General features: G+C 41.1%; 1 protein-coding gene across 2 annotated transcripts in view; it reads right to left on the bottom strand.

Annotated features, from left to right (window-relative positions):
* znf438 (zinc finger protein 438) overlaps positions 1–15,484 on the bottom strand; it is a 52,066-nt gene that overhangs the window by 13,678 nt on the left and 22,904 nt on the right. For both annotated transcript variants that reach the window (XM_084340508.1, XM_084340509.1), the window contains exon 2: positions 5,694–5,790. The gene's annotated coding sequence lies outside the window, so the exon portion shown is untranslated. The remainder of the gene's footprint in view (positions 1–5,693; positions 5,791–15,484) is intronic.

Raw genomic sequence — 15,484 nt, 5'->3', positions numbered from 1 at the left:
CTAAGAAAACACCTGCGTTCCTAGTCCCACCTTAATGATCACTCGTCGCAATGGGAGAACTTTAATGGGGGCCCTGGAAGGAAGGAAGCTGCCAGCTTGCTAATTTTAGGCACTCGGCATCTCAGATGAAACGCAGGAAAAGGCAGAGAGGAGGCGTGGAGAGGCGGGAAAGTTCTCTGTCTCTCACTTTCTTGACTTTTCTGCATCATGTCTTTTTCTAACTATCATTACCCCCTGCATCCGCTACCAGAGAGTCTCATAGCTCTTTGATTCTCTGAATCACTTCTCCCTCTCTTCCTGTTCCCAGCCCTCCCTCTCTCTCTTCCTCTTCCCAGCTTTCTCTGTCTCTTTCTCACTTTTTCAGACTCTCTCTTTCATTCTCACCTCCCTCCCCTTCTGTCGGTACCTGAGTAAATAAACAGTGTTGTGTGGGATGCTAATTAGAGCAGGTTCAGGGACGTGACGAGCCCAGAGACAGATAAACAGCAAGGTGGGGAGGAGAAGAGATGAGATAGAGGGGGTGGGGGTGGAGGTAACCCACCCCAAGGGCAACACAACACAGACACAAACATGTCAGCTTAGCGGTGAAGGACAGACAAGAGTGGTTTTGGCTTTCAACCCAACTAAGGGCGTCTTTGAAGCGAAGGGCGCTAGCAGGGTAGAGGACTTTGAAGGAGCTGCCATGGAGTGAAGGGCAATAGCAAAGAAGGGGGCACGTGGTGGAGTTTCAGCCATGATGAGAAGAAGAAGTTACGTCGTGCAAACTTCCTTAATGACGTGCTACTAGAGACCCGGTGCAAGATCAAAAGAATATGCAGATGATTCCAACAGTTCTCCTGTTGAGGTGAGCCTGGGCTTCTGAAAGCAGGTCAGAGTGGGACGGCTTGTTCTTATTTAACATAAGATGGCCTGTCTGGGGGGAATAACCTGCTCGAAATGCAGGTCAAAAGGTAATGTTACAAAGGAGAGGTGAACACAAACAAGTACGCTTACACTGTCCAAGCAAAAATATGATGTCATCAGACAGCAGGCTGACTTGAAACTTATTGTATTATCTTTTAAATCACTTATCACTTAAGCTCAATTTAATGTGACGTGGCAACAGAACAGCAGTCATAAATATTAGGACTTAAAACTTATTGTCCTTTTCCACTACAAGAACTTAACAATCTGCACTTCTAATTTAAACTGGAAAAAAGTTTTTTTTTGCTTATTATCGTAACTAAGTAAATATTGATGTTACAGTGTAATGGCTATAGAAAAATGACACCATCCACATTTAGATTGGTTCCCTATAACCCTCCCTTTTACTATGATATAATAATATGATTTTTATGCAAAAATGAAGGTCGATTACAGCACGAAGCAAGTGCGTCTGCCACTGGGCAAACAAAACCGGAAGAGGCATTGTTTCCCCGGTCACTAACCCCAGGTAATGGTGGAACAAGTGAAATAACTGTGGAAACTGGATAAAGAACCCCCACTGATCGAGGAGGCAAAGAAGATGGAGAGGGACAGTGATAGAATATGAGGCAAAGCAAGAGTGAGCGGACGGGCACAAAAACAGCTTTTCTTTTATTTATTTAGAAAGAGTACACTGTTTGCAGCCCAGGGTAGGGCTGGGGTATTTTAGACTATATCACGATACACAATATATATCTGGATATTTTGAATGCTTAATACCTCGATATCAATGCTTCCAAAATATTGTAGGGATGACTATTGGTACTTTCTGAAAATATTAACACCATGACATTTTTGATGACAATGCATCATCAAAGGCATCACTTTACTGTAATGCACTCTTTATAACCAGGAAAAAGCAACACATGCCATATCAAAATATAACCCTATCCAAAAGCTAAGGCCATATCTCATATCACACTAATTGTATAATATTGATACTGTATATCACCCAGCCCTAGTATAGAGACATTGTTTTGATCCCTAACCTTTTTTTTGACACTGAGCATTCTACAGTGTGGAGAGTCCTTGTGGAAGAGAAAGTATCTATCTTTCAGACTCAGCACCTCAGACAGAAAAGATGTGCGTGTGACGTTTTGGATACTCTACGCTTTTGTGGGAAAAACAACAAAGGAAGAATTGGCGCCGACATTGTTACTGCAAACATTACATACAAGTTAATACTGTATGCTGATGGAGAACCCGGGCCACTGCTGGGGCTAGAACAAGCTGCTCAAACAGTGCGTCAAACCAATTTAATGATATGGAATAATTTTTCAGTGTGCTGCATTGCATGCAATGTGATCCATTATTAATTTGACAATGAATGAGGCATTCATTTTACCAACCACAATCTGCAAATCTGCTGGCACCCCCAAAGTACCTGGCATTTAGAATCACCTACTGAGTAAAGCTAAAATATGGTTCCTTTAAGCCTATTACTGGGTCTCAGCTGTGTACCAAAACATAACAGTAGTAATACAGATTTGAAAGGAAAATGTTAAATACTGTGACATTTACATGTGTCAGGTAACAATGAGAGCTGAAATAGAATCCAGGAATGCCATATAATACTGACAGACAGGATTTTACGGATCGGAAAATTTTCAAAGCTTTAACTATTTTACATTTCGTCATGACAATCATGAAGTAAAGTAGAACTAAAGCATTCACATCTAAAAGTAATGTACGTGGAATGTACACTTGCATGTATCATACTGGCCAATGCAGCGCTTTACCACATAATGTTGTGCTGCGGTGCGGCAGAGGTTCAGGCTGATTCAACTTTTTTGCTGCAGTTTAGCAGTACAGTACTGGTCCATTCACATGGACATGTTGGGCTATATTTCTTTATGCAGGACCGAAGACAATCTGAACACAACTTGCCTCTAAATTAATTTGAGTGAGTGAATTATGAATACAGTAATTTTATCACACTATCAGATGATCCTGAATCCGTGTATCATTTGTTTTTTAAATATTCAATTGGGAATCCAAAATTGGTTTGTTTTTTCTTTTATGCTCAGATCAAAAAAAGGGAAATGAAAAACCGGGCCACGGGCCGAACTTGATTTTGATATTTAGTTTGTCTGATTTGTGTGACCACCAACAGTTCAAGTCAATGAATCTACACTATGGCCGCACTGGAACCATACACTAATATAATAGAAGACTTGGCAAGACGCAGCAGAGATTTCCACCAGACTGCAACAGATGAAGTTAACCCCCGATTCACAGCTTCTTATTGGAATTTTCCAGTCTACCTTAAAAGTGACATACCGCCTAAAGATGGCATTGTTCAGTCATTTTCAAGCCAGTTCATGGACTGAAAAACGTAACAAATATGGGGAAGATGAAATGACAATGAATTACAGGTTCAGGGGCGTGACAATGACACAGTCTGTAATTGGTTTACAATCCTTTTTTTTTTTTTTTACAAAAATGCTAGAATCATTTTGAGTCTAGCATTTTTTTCTTATTGTCCTCGCTCATGGTAAACTGATTTTCAGTCCTACCTATTTGCTTTGGTTCTACCTGCTCAGTATTAAAAAGTCTCAAGAAACCAATACTCCAATATGACAGGGGACATCACAGGGTTTGAATCCTGACTTTTATTTATTTTTACTGTAGCATTCATCTCCTGTTGACCTAAAAGCCTTTATTATCTATCTTATTCTCATTACTATCTGAATATTTTACATTCATAACCGTGGGCTACTTAACTTTCTCAAAAGAATACAAGTGCAACAGATTGATCTAACAACACACCTTATCATTTACCGAAGTCATATCCCTGTCTCTGCTCTGCTCTATGTCTGTAAAACACACAGACAAGAAGCAGAGGGGAGGGAGAGGGGTTAGAAAACGCAATCGCAAAACGCAGTAAAGACTCTCAAACTGAGCTGAAATGCAACAAGGGCACATAAATCAGGTAAATAACAGAAACGGTCCTGTTGGACAAGCAGGCTACATGTGTGAATTTGACCAAAAAAGAACTGGATATATCTAACACTGATTGGCCGATTATCAGATCATACTGAAAACCATCTGCTTTCTGATGTCTGGCCAATCGACCGGCGCATCTCTACTTTTTTATTCTGTTCTCTAGATTACAAAGATTCTGTGAAAAATAAATTAAGTTTCTTGGTATTTCATGCCCCCCAAAATCACATTCAATACACTCCTCCAGCCGTCTGATTACTGTGATTGCATATTGCATACTTTGAAAACTGTGAAACATAATCATTAGAATTTTTATTATAATTTCTGCCGGTCATCAGTACCCTGAGCTGCTCCAGTGGAGTGGCTCAGCAGCCAACAGTGCAGCGCCTGTATAAACAGCTCCCAGGGGTGACTATGTGTATTACTGTGAATGTAAAACAGTGCTTTACTGAATAAAAACCACCATGAGCTCAGTCACATTTTTCTGCCTAATTAAAGTCTTAAGAAATTAGTTTTTTTTCTCATTCCTAAAGATTTGGTGGATCCTTCCCTCCTGTCTGTCTGTCTGTCTTTGTCTTTGTCCATAAATTCAACATCTGCTAAGGTGTCTTTGTTGGGTTATTAAAACTGTAGGAAACACTGTCTGGCAGGATCAAAGCCAGCCTTGGACCGTAATGATCACTGATGCTGTTGTTAAATTAAACAGACGTGAGTGCTGTTCAGTCTAATGGGGGGATTTCGCTCCACTAGCAGAAGAGGTGAAGAGAGGCAGTGGACCAGGTACAAGACAGGAGAGAACAATGGTGGAACAACCGCCACAGCATGCAAACACCGTCTTTAATGTTACTCAGAGACGTTTCATGATTAAAAGACATCTTATGATCCCAGATTACGGGCAGATTGGTAATGACAGGTGCAGGGGAAACCTTGGCATTACAAGGACTTGCGTAAGCTTTTAATCTCACGTTAAGTCCAGCACAACACTGATGAGGAGCCAGAGAGGGGAAAGTGGAAGGTGGAGAGGACCACGGTATATCGAAGAGATTGCGGAGGAGAGGGGAAATGGAGGGAAGTGTAATGGCTGGATAGATGAGCTATTTTTATAATGAGGTCACTGTGAGCTGTGGGATTTCATTCTCCTGGGAGACACACACACTCACACACACAAACACAAGGGAACTGTGGCGATGTATCGTTCCTGCTGAGTGGGGCTGCCTCTGTCCACAGCAAGGAGAAGATGAACAAGAGGAGGAGGAGGAGGCAGACAAACCCAGATGTCAGAGAGAGGATCTGGAGGTTTTTGGTTATAACCCGATTGGTCGGAGCAGTCGTTTTTCCCCTCTCTAGCACTAGAGCACGAGGACTGATGCTTAATTATTGAAAAGGAGTGACATTCACTCATCTTGCCTTTGTTTCAGGACAAACAAACACATTCCTCCACTCTCATGACTGCTGCTGTCTCTAATCCAGTAAATCTTGTGAACATAATGACAGAAAACACTGCTACCAAAGAACTTGACCCACTTCCAAATTCATCCATCAAAGAGCAACTTTTGAAACAAGTACAATTTTAAAAAATATATGTTTGCATATTTAGTACATTTTTTTCATTTTGCTCATGCTTCACTTGAATATAGCTGGTGTTCATTATGCATGTATGACTCCTAGTTTTTTTTAGGTATCTGTTCTTGTAGTTCTGCTGCTGGGACACTTTAATTTACCAGCGTAGGATCCATTAGTGTATCTCATCTTAAAAGTAACTGATGTCCAACCAAAGAAGTGTTTACCGATTGGATGATCCTTCCTCCTCAGCTGCTCCCTCGCTCCTCCTTCTTCTGGATGGTGCCCGGGATGTGGTCCTGTCCCCGCCTCTCCACACAACCCCTGTAAAGACATCAAACAACAAACCTTAAAATACAATTGTTAAAAAAATAGAGAAAAACAACAATCTCAAGGCAAACTGTATAACTGATTAGCTATGCAAATGATATGGAGTCCTAAAGTGTCAAAATACCTAAAAGACAAAAAGATAAACAAGACATCATTAGTAATCATATGAATAATCAGAATAAAGTTAATTAATATTTAAACATACATATAACTTTATTAATGATTCAAAACTCAAATCATTATTACAAAAGCTAAAGACATTATAAAATCAGCTAGCTGGCTGGGAGGATAAGAACAGATATGATTAGCTGAAATGTGGAAAGTGGACGGTCCCTGGTGACAACTCCACTGTCATGACACTTGATATTATGACGTAATATCATTGTGAAAAAAGCAATTATGAAATAAAAATACACTAGAAAAAAAGGCATTTTAAAAATAAAGGACCATTGTCATTGTGTACTATTTGAATTATTGTATAATAATAATAATAATAATAATTATTATTATTATTATCATTATTAATAATAATACTATATTGACACACTTAATAATAACCATCATTAATAAATGGTACATTTATAGTTAAACAGTTAACTGTTAAATTATAATGAAATGCTTTATACACATTTATTAAACAACGGTTTCTAAACATCAGCTGCAACTTTATGATGGCCATTCAAAGAAATGATAAAGTATTATAAACAATAAACAACTGCTTATTAAATGGTTTATAAAGCATTTCATTGCTTGTTAAGAGTGAAATAACCATAAACTAATGTTAAATTGACATTTATTTTACCCTTTATTAATCACGGTTGTCATTGAGTGCTACCTTTATTTCTTAATGCCTTATTTATTTAACAGTGACACATTTGGGGCTCCATAAATGTCCATAGTATTTTTTCCACGCGTTCGTCAGAGTGTGTGCTGTTCTATAAATTCCTGGAAGCATCATGTGAAGGGTCTCAAATGATCTGTCTGCATCAAGGTAAAAAATGTAACATGGTGTGACGACAAAGTACATTTAGCCGCGGCTCTGCATGGCCCGTTTCAGAAGCATACATATACACACTAGCTACAAACTCTCTCTTATGCACCCCCTTGCTCGCTCTAAATGCCTGTCGCTTTGGACCTCCATTAAGCGAAGCGAGCTCGTTTAGCCAGTGTTTCGGCAGTTGGGGACGCAGGCTGCCCACTCAGTCAGATCCAGCCGTATTAAATAAATAAGGAGCGCTCTTCTGTGTAAATTATTCATTTAACACGCCTTATCCTCTTCCAACAACCTTGTTAGAGCAACTCAGGAGTGGAGAGGGGGCGAGCGCGGGGGCCAAGGGGGGGAAGCAGAGGGGAAGAGGCAGACACCGCAGCTCATGTGCGACTCAGCAGAACCTGTGGTGCATCTCTAAGCTCTCTGGGCGTTCAGTCGTAGGGGGGCTAATTCGCCCTGACACCTCCTTTGTTTCAGGGGGGAAAACTGACGCGTACACACAGCATTTGCTCACATGCACACACACTTGAGCACACACCAACATGCACAAACTTAGAGAGAAAGAGCACAAGAGAGGAAATTTTAGTGCATATTCATAGAATAATCATTCTAGTTGTCTGGATAAATTATTGAGAAATAGGAGTCCAAGACACGCGATGCTGGAATGCGGGAGCTGTTTTTGGTGCTGCCTGAACTCCAGTCAGACAACACAGCAAGTCATCCACCCTTAACAAGCTGATTCTGATAAGCCGAGATGGGGACGGAGAGGAAGATGCTTTGTGAAGGAAGAAAACAACTGTTCTATATATGCATATACAGTGGGGTCCAACATTTCTAGACCACTAGTCAAGATACTTGCACTTTGATCAGGGTTAGAGTTTTCTTTCATCACTAATGATATTTGCTTAAAAATTTGAGTGAAAGTTGAATCTTTGAAAAATGTCCATGAATTTCAGAATATCTATTTTTGGTTCATCCCCCTTTTGCTTTAATGACAGCATGCACTCGAGCTGCATGGACTCCACAAGTTAGTGTAAAACCTGCTGACTCATGTAATCGCAGCTTGATCTGACAGTGCTCCACAAAGCTTCTTGTGATGTCACAGAGGATGTTTGGCTTTCTCAGTCGTCCCAGTGTCCCCATAAATATTGAATGGGGTTGAGGTCGGGTGACTGTGGAGGAAAGTCCATGACAGTCATGACTCCCTGGTCTTCTTTGGTCTTCAGTGGTTGTGTCAAAGCTTTGAGGTGTTTGGGCTCATTGTCCTGCTGCAGTATGAAGATCGAAGATCAAACCAGAGGGAGGAGCACGTCTCTGATGAATGGAGTGGTGCTTCTCCTCGGTCAGGGTGGAGTCAGTTCTGTGCAGGAGTCTGAAAACAGCCCCAGACATGAATCTTGATGCTTCACTGTGGCTTTGAAACACTGAGGTATCATTCTCTCTCCTGTCCGCCTCCTTACATACACCCTTCTGTTACTGACATACATCTATAACTTCGATTCCTTTGGTCTTGTGTCCCCTCCTGAAAAGTGGTTTAAAAACTGCTCCTTGTCTACTGAGACACTACAAGACAGCCTTCTTTTGACATAACGACTGCTGATCTGAGTCTTGTGTTGTTTATTCAATAAATGATGTATCTGTGATGAAGTTGCTTTTCTATCTTTTAGTGAACTGAGCTTGAGTGTTTTGGAGTTCCATGCACTGCCCCCTGAGAAACCTTGAGTCTACCCATGATTTGATGCTGAGAGAAGAAAAGAAAAGAAAAGAAATGCCCTCTTGGTTTAGAATAACAATTTGACTTCTGACACTTTCACTTACTTTCTGAATCTTCAAACTTTCTGATTATTCCCAGGGTTATGCGACAATATTAGAGATTTTCAATGTGGTCTCTCTCAATATGACCCTTTATTTCTAACTCTGCAAAGTTATGAGTCAGAGACCAGACTCCATTCAAACTAGACTTAATCCCTAACACTTGAAAACTCCAGTGATGCTTAAGTTTTAAGCCCCAGTGTTAATTCATTCCAGGTATGAGGGGAATTAAACGCAGTCACTGTAAGTTAACATGATTTACCTGGAGCTCCAACCTCTCCTGCGACCACAAATCACAGCGATGGCAGTTTGAAGAAAAGGGCATTTAAATGTATTTAAAGAAACGGAGATACTTTTTCTCTAATACCATACAAATATAAGGCTATTGGCTCAAACACAGCTAAAACTGACAGGGAATTTGAATGGTTAATTTGCAGACAGTCCCAGGATCACGGCAGCACAGACAGAACCTGCTCTCTCTCTCTCTCTGTCTCTCTGTGTCCGACTCCAGTGTTCAGCCCCAGAGCGGGAGGTTGTTATGTCAACTCTGACAGTGCTCATTACCAGCCTCTACGCTCTGAATTGGAGTTAACAGGCTTTGGCCCAGGCAGAGGCCAGCGAGACCCGACTGCTACAATGGGATCAGTGTGTGTGTGTGTATGTGTGTGTGCATGTGCTGAGAGTTAATCACAAAACGCTCTTTCATTTCTAAATCACACCCCGAGGCCACTGTACATTACAGAGGCACTGATACACAATGTACCATGACATCTACTGCTTATTTTCATTTTCCTCTGATCGCAGCGTCGTGCTACCAAAACGCTTCAGCTGGAGTTTGTACATGAACCAATGGGCAATGGGCATCAGTTAATCGATTAATTGTCAACTATTTACATAATTGGGTACATTTTTAAGACAAAATAAGTAAAAGTTCTCTGACTCCAGCTTCTTTAAATATGTATATGTTCTGGTTTCTTTCCTCCTCTGTGACAGTAAACTGAGTATCTTTGGGTTGTGGACAAAACAAGGCATTCGAGGACGTCATCTTGGGCTTTGGGAAACACCAATCAACAGCCCAAACAATTAATCGATTAATCAAGAAAAATGATAAACAACTTAATCGACATTGAAAATAATCATGAGTTGCAGCGCTAATTGAGATTATCTCTGAGATCACACAGTAGACTCTTCTATGGTTAAATCGATAGAACAAAAATACTTTTACTACCAGTAAGATGTTCTTCATGGTAATGAGCATCTTTTTTCTATAATGGAATATGATTTTGCACATTTGTGTAGAAATAATGTGTTGTTTTATAATGGGAAGTATCTTATGGAACTGGCATGTAACTTTTTTGCAAAACTTACAAACTCACATATTTACATTTACAGGTTGCAGATTCACCACAAGGGTTTTACTTAAAGCCACCTGTGGGAAAGGAAAGTCAGTAGTCCAGACCTGTAAAATTAGACATGATGACATTCATGTGTGAATCACACCAAAACCAGCACTGCATTAAAGGATCAATGTGAAGGATTTAGTGGCATCTAGCAGTGAGGTTGACATTCTAACCAAATGTACACATCTCGTCTCACCAAGCGTGGCTGGCTGCTAAAAACGCGAAAGGCCCAATCTAGAGTCAGGGTTTGGTTCGTCTGCTCTGGGCTACTGTAGAAACATGGCAGTGCAACATGCAGCAGACTGTGGAAGAGGACCTGCTATAAAAGATTGTCATATCACAAACTTAACACTGGTCAAGTAAAGGAGTTATCTACTACTTAAGCTACAGAAGTACTCTACAGTTCAATCCACATCACCTTTGACCTCCGTTATGACATCACTGTTCTCAAAACATTTCCTGTCCAAGCTGTCCAGCACAGCTCCCGACCAGGTCTTCACCAGATTTACTGACATCACAAGTAGCCAAAAAATGTTTTTTTCAAGTAGACTGAGTGATGGAACTCCACTCTACGTTTGCACTGTTTTATAATTTGTACTGACACTGTTGCACAACAACGTCCCAGGGGATGAATCAAGTTCTAGCTACTCTTAATGAGAAGTATACAAGAAGAAAACAACATTGTTTTTACTTACTGACTCAATTACTTCATTTATTCTGCTGTCATAGCTCATTATGTCTACAGTGAAACCAGAAAACTCACATTAAATGTTGCTGCCTTGATCAAACATTAAATAAAACATTATTAAGTAAGCAACATACAGATATTTGTGTGTAATATGACTGCCTGTGCAGATTGATGTTTGTGAAGCACATCTCCTGGAGTTGGTGTGAATTGTTCATTCTTTTTTTTTTTTTAAAAAGGCAGCAAGGACTTTTGCTTATGGAGTCTTGCGCTGTTATTTAAGAATTTCTGTATCAGTGATGAAATCACTTTTGGATTTGTCACAATCCTTTGTCTCCTGCTGCCATCAGGTGTCTCTCAAGCCCTTGATGGCATCGCTGGGCCGTTTCTGCCGCTCCTCTCTCAGGCCAGAAACCACCAAGCAATGTCAATGATTACTCTTGCGATTAAAAGCTTTCCACTTCAAATGGGCCTCATGTTTATACAGGCTCTGATATGGCGGATGGGATAAAGAGCAGGTAGAGCTCTGTGTTTGTGTTGGTGTGTATGTGTGTGTGCCTGGATTGTAGGATGAATGTCATTACGCCCCGGCTCTGTGGACATACAATCATAATGACACGCCGAATGCCATTCTGCATATTGCAGCTGCTTCTTCCTCATGCTCTTCCTCCTCCACCACCTACGTAGGCCTATAGAAACCACACTCGTATGTTGCTTTAGATTCAGAGTGAGTGCAGTTTTTATGCAGGAGGTGGTGGGAGGAGTGATTTATTTCTCCAAGGCTTACCTAAGAACTTTGGTGGTTTTGAACAGGGACTGGAACAAAAATATTACCAAAACCTTTATAAAGGTCCAATTTCCATGTCAGTGTTTTGCTGGGAAAAATTGCCAAGTCTTCAAATGTCTCACCAACAGTTTATTGACTTATCCTTCAGTCTGTCTGTTCTACTGCATGTCTAAGTCTGGGCATGACCAAGTCCTTTACATTAGCTTATAAACAAGTTGCTTTTCCCATATTTTTTTTTTATCTCTAGGCAGAATGAGAAGGACAAAAGTGTGAGGTGTCCCACAGCTGCAGCACTGCAACCTAAATTAGTCCAGACCACATGAAAAGCTGTCGTCTCTATTCCAGGCCGGGGCGGGAAAATTACAGCCCTGCTCTCTCTACTCTAGCATTAAACCTCAATTAGTGCACAACTACACCGATGATGTCATCACCGAGAGACCCAAGAGCCCTGAAAATAAGGGGTGCGTTGCTTTACAGAGACAGAGGCTCACAAACCACCTCAAACTTTCAGGTCCTCACTGAGCACCTCAGCGGCTCAGAGATGTTGTTTTTTCTATCTAACTGGCGAGAAATGAGGTGATGTTCTTTAGATACGGCCTGAAAAAACAAAAGCACAAGAACCTGTGGCCCGCTTCGGCTAAATTTACCAGGAATTTTAATCCAGAGTCGTGACTGGAGCTTTCAAGAGGTCAAGAAGGTAGGACAAGAAAAACTCCTGTTTGACCTCCAGTGACCTGGCAGGAGAGAGAGGAGGAAGATGAGGAGGAGGAGGGTGATGGGGCCTGGCTCCAGTCCAACACTGTTTCTCTACTGGCCATTTATCAGAAAAGCAGTGATATTACACAACAAACTCACATAAACAAATGCTGGAGAAATTTCATTTTCTGCTGCACACATTGCGCTGAGCCTGAATATTCCTGTTTGATTAAAGGGAGGGTACTGTTATTCTTGAGTACTATTAAGGATCAAAAAAGGTGTTTCATACTAAAATTAAGTAGGTGGTGTCTACACTCGCGTAGGAATGCTGAGTGGGGACCAATTCTAAATGAGTAAAAATCTGTTTCTGAGGTAATTTATCTGTACTGAGGAATCCAACGAGTGACATAAGCATTACAATGAATGTGGTTTGGTGTCATCTTTGCTCTTCCGCTCCACACACAGAGGGCAGTAGTCATGGCAGACTGAAAAGGGAAACGGTTTGAAATGTGGTTATATTTTTTGTAACATAAATCTGCTAATATCAGACGTCTTCCACGGCTCTACCCACAGAGAGTCCTAAGTCCTAGTCCCAGTTCATCTTAAACTGGTAAAATGACTACATGAAGCTTGTTAGGTTAAGAGCATATTGTTATAACCAAGCTGAAAACACAAGTTTAACTATTTGTTAGGGAAGCACAAATTCAACTTTTCCTATGGAGATATTGATTCCATTACCTCAAACTAGGGCTGTGCGACATGGCCTTAGAATAAAATTGCAATATTTTTAGGCTACATCACGATACACAATATATATCTTGATATTTTTTACATCTTTTCAAAGCACTTCATAATTGCTTGATATGGGAGAAAAAAATCAAATGTCACAATATTTCTGACCAAATCCCTCCATATCGATGTTGGGACAATAATGTAGTAATGACGATTGGTAATTCACAAACAAACAAGTAGAACTCACTCACTTTACTGTAATGCTGCTTTTAGAACCAGGAAAAGACAACACTTGTGTCATATCACTATATAATGATAACAAAATCTAAGAGTATATATAGTCTCATATAACACTATATACTATAATGATATAGCATTGATATACTGCCCAGCTCTACCTCAACTCAGGGTATCTGCTGATGTAGATCAAAGATATAATAATTGTGTGCTCTTTACAGCTAATTTATTAATGACAAATTACAAGCTCTGTGGAGTACAATGTCATCATAACCGATTGGAATGATACCCTTAAAATAAGAAGTAACATAAAACCCTGGACACAGTACTCTAATGTAGTCTAATGTAGTCCCTCTTGCTGCGGGGTCACTGTTCCTTTATGTCGTACAAAGGAGGGAGCACCTTCAACACAGCTCAGCATGGGAACGCTCCCAGGCACCACCTCGTACCTTTCTCCTCTTTGTAACACAGAGAGCCGTTCCCCACACTGTGTGAATTATGCATCGACCCTCCCAGCAACTTCTCACCGGTTGTTCAAGTGTGCTGCCCGAGGACCACAAGTCCTCTTCGGTGTACCTCCACCTGAAGACACGGACTGCTCTCACATCTTCAAAGAGAAGTCAATCACGCCATAGATTGTTAGTACCACCCAGTGGGTTTACAAAACTTACACTCCCTCTCTCACAGGTGCAGAGAAAGGGGATGGGGCCCACATTTCTCAGAAAGTGGAACAGATTTTTTTTTTTAGAGCCAAGCTCCAACAAAAACTTCGAGCATGGGTGGGTGGGGGTGGTGAGGGGGGTGGTTGAGATCAAAAGCCTGCAAGTTCCTGGCGAGCGGACCCAATCAGCCAAGAGGGCCAAGGAGAGGAGGAGAGACAAGCGCTTCCTTTTTAAATTGATCCCACTGAGACCCTCAAGGTTCCCCTCACAGGACTCACAGAAAAGCGATAAAAATCTGGCCCTGTGGATCTGACGAGGAACTGGGAGGGTAGAAGGCGAAGAAGAAAGGTGGTTTCGGGGGAGAGAAACAGAAAGAACAGAGGGGAAGTGTGGGGGTAGAGGAGCCAGTTGAGGCAGATCAAGGGGAGACAAGGGAGACAAGAAGGGTGGGCTCATTCTCCGAAGGTGCATCAAGGCATCGTTGTGTGCCAGTAAAGAGCCAGAGTAGGCAGGACTGTGCTATCAGCTATCAAACCTGTGTTATACGTCTGATGATGTGCTCAACCAATTAACCACGGGTGTATCTTTATCCTGCCCAGGTCCTGGCAGCTGAACTGTTGGATTATTTCGTGCTGGCCTGAGATCAGACCCTGGACGGGGCTGGTGTCGTTATCCTCAGCATGTTGGGGCCTCAAAGGAACAAGCGCTATCAGAGCAACCCAGAGACGCAGCAGCCTGCCAGACACACCGCAGACCTGCCCAGTCGACTCCAGGAGCACACTAACACACAGCAAGGTGGTGTGTGTCCTCTCCAATTCCATGGATGTATTTTACAGTACGATGTGAAGCCATTATCACAGGGCTTCACGACAAAAGCCAGATACAAAATAAAAAGATCTGTCAATTATATTTATTCAGGCTTTCTAAAATGCATCTCTTTTCAATTTTTTCTCTTTTACAGTAGGGATCCTACTGCAGCCTTAGTAGTTCAGATTCCATTAATTCTCTCTCACGTTTCAAAACAGGGATGAACAACTTCCACAGCTTACAAATGTGACTTCCTTCTGGTTTGTTAATGTTTCTCTGTCTTCTCAGAAAATACTAAAAAGGTGTAGGAAAATAGCTGAAAAAACACAATCTCAATTCATGTGCAGAACATTTTGTAGGTACGTTCTTATATTTCTTCAAAGGGAACTCACACTATAATATGAATTCCTGATATTAATAGCATGTAGTCATTTTTGCCAACTGGAATACACTTTCAAAATGACATTACATTTCATAAATTCAATTACAAAACGGAACAGATTTTAAACGTCTGGCAGAAAATGATCTAGCATTTACAGTTTTCACAGGGAGAGCTTACAGGTCCAATGCCACATTTTGCACTCATGCTAGACCTCGACACGTAATGTACAGTATGTCACTGCATGGCCTTGCTGATAAAAACATGCATGGTCTCTTAATAGATTGGGGCAGTATATCTTATCAAGTTTCATCTCTTCATTTCTCACTGAAAAGCTTCTGGGGGTCTGAACCACACAAACTGTTTTCTTAGATCTGGAGAACAACATTTGTAGGCCAGGACATATCTGCAGGACTACAATACGTCATTATAATGAGTTTGATGGATTATTGGGTGCCAAAATACATTTGTTAATAATGCAACAAGACAGGATTACAGCT

This window comes from Pagrus pagrus (genome assembly GCF_965226575.1).
Source record: "Pagrus pagrus genome assembly, chromosome: 20".
Lineage (NCBI taxonomy): Eukaryota > Metazoa > Chordata > Actinopteri > Spariformes > Sparidae > Pagrus > Pagrus pagrus.
This window is presented reverse-complemented; position numbering and strand designations above follow the sequence as displayed.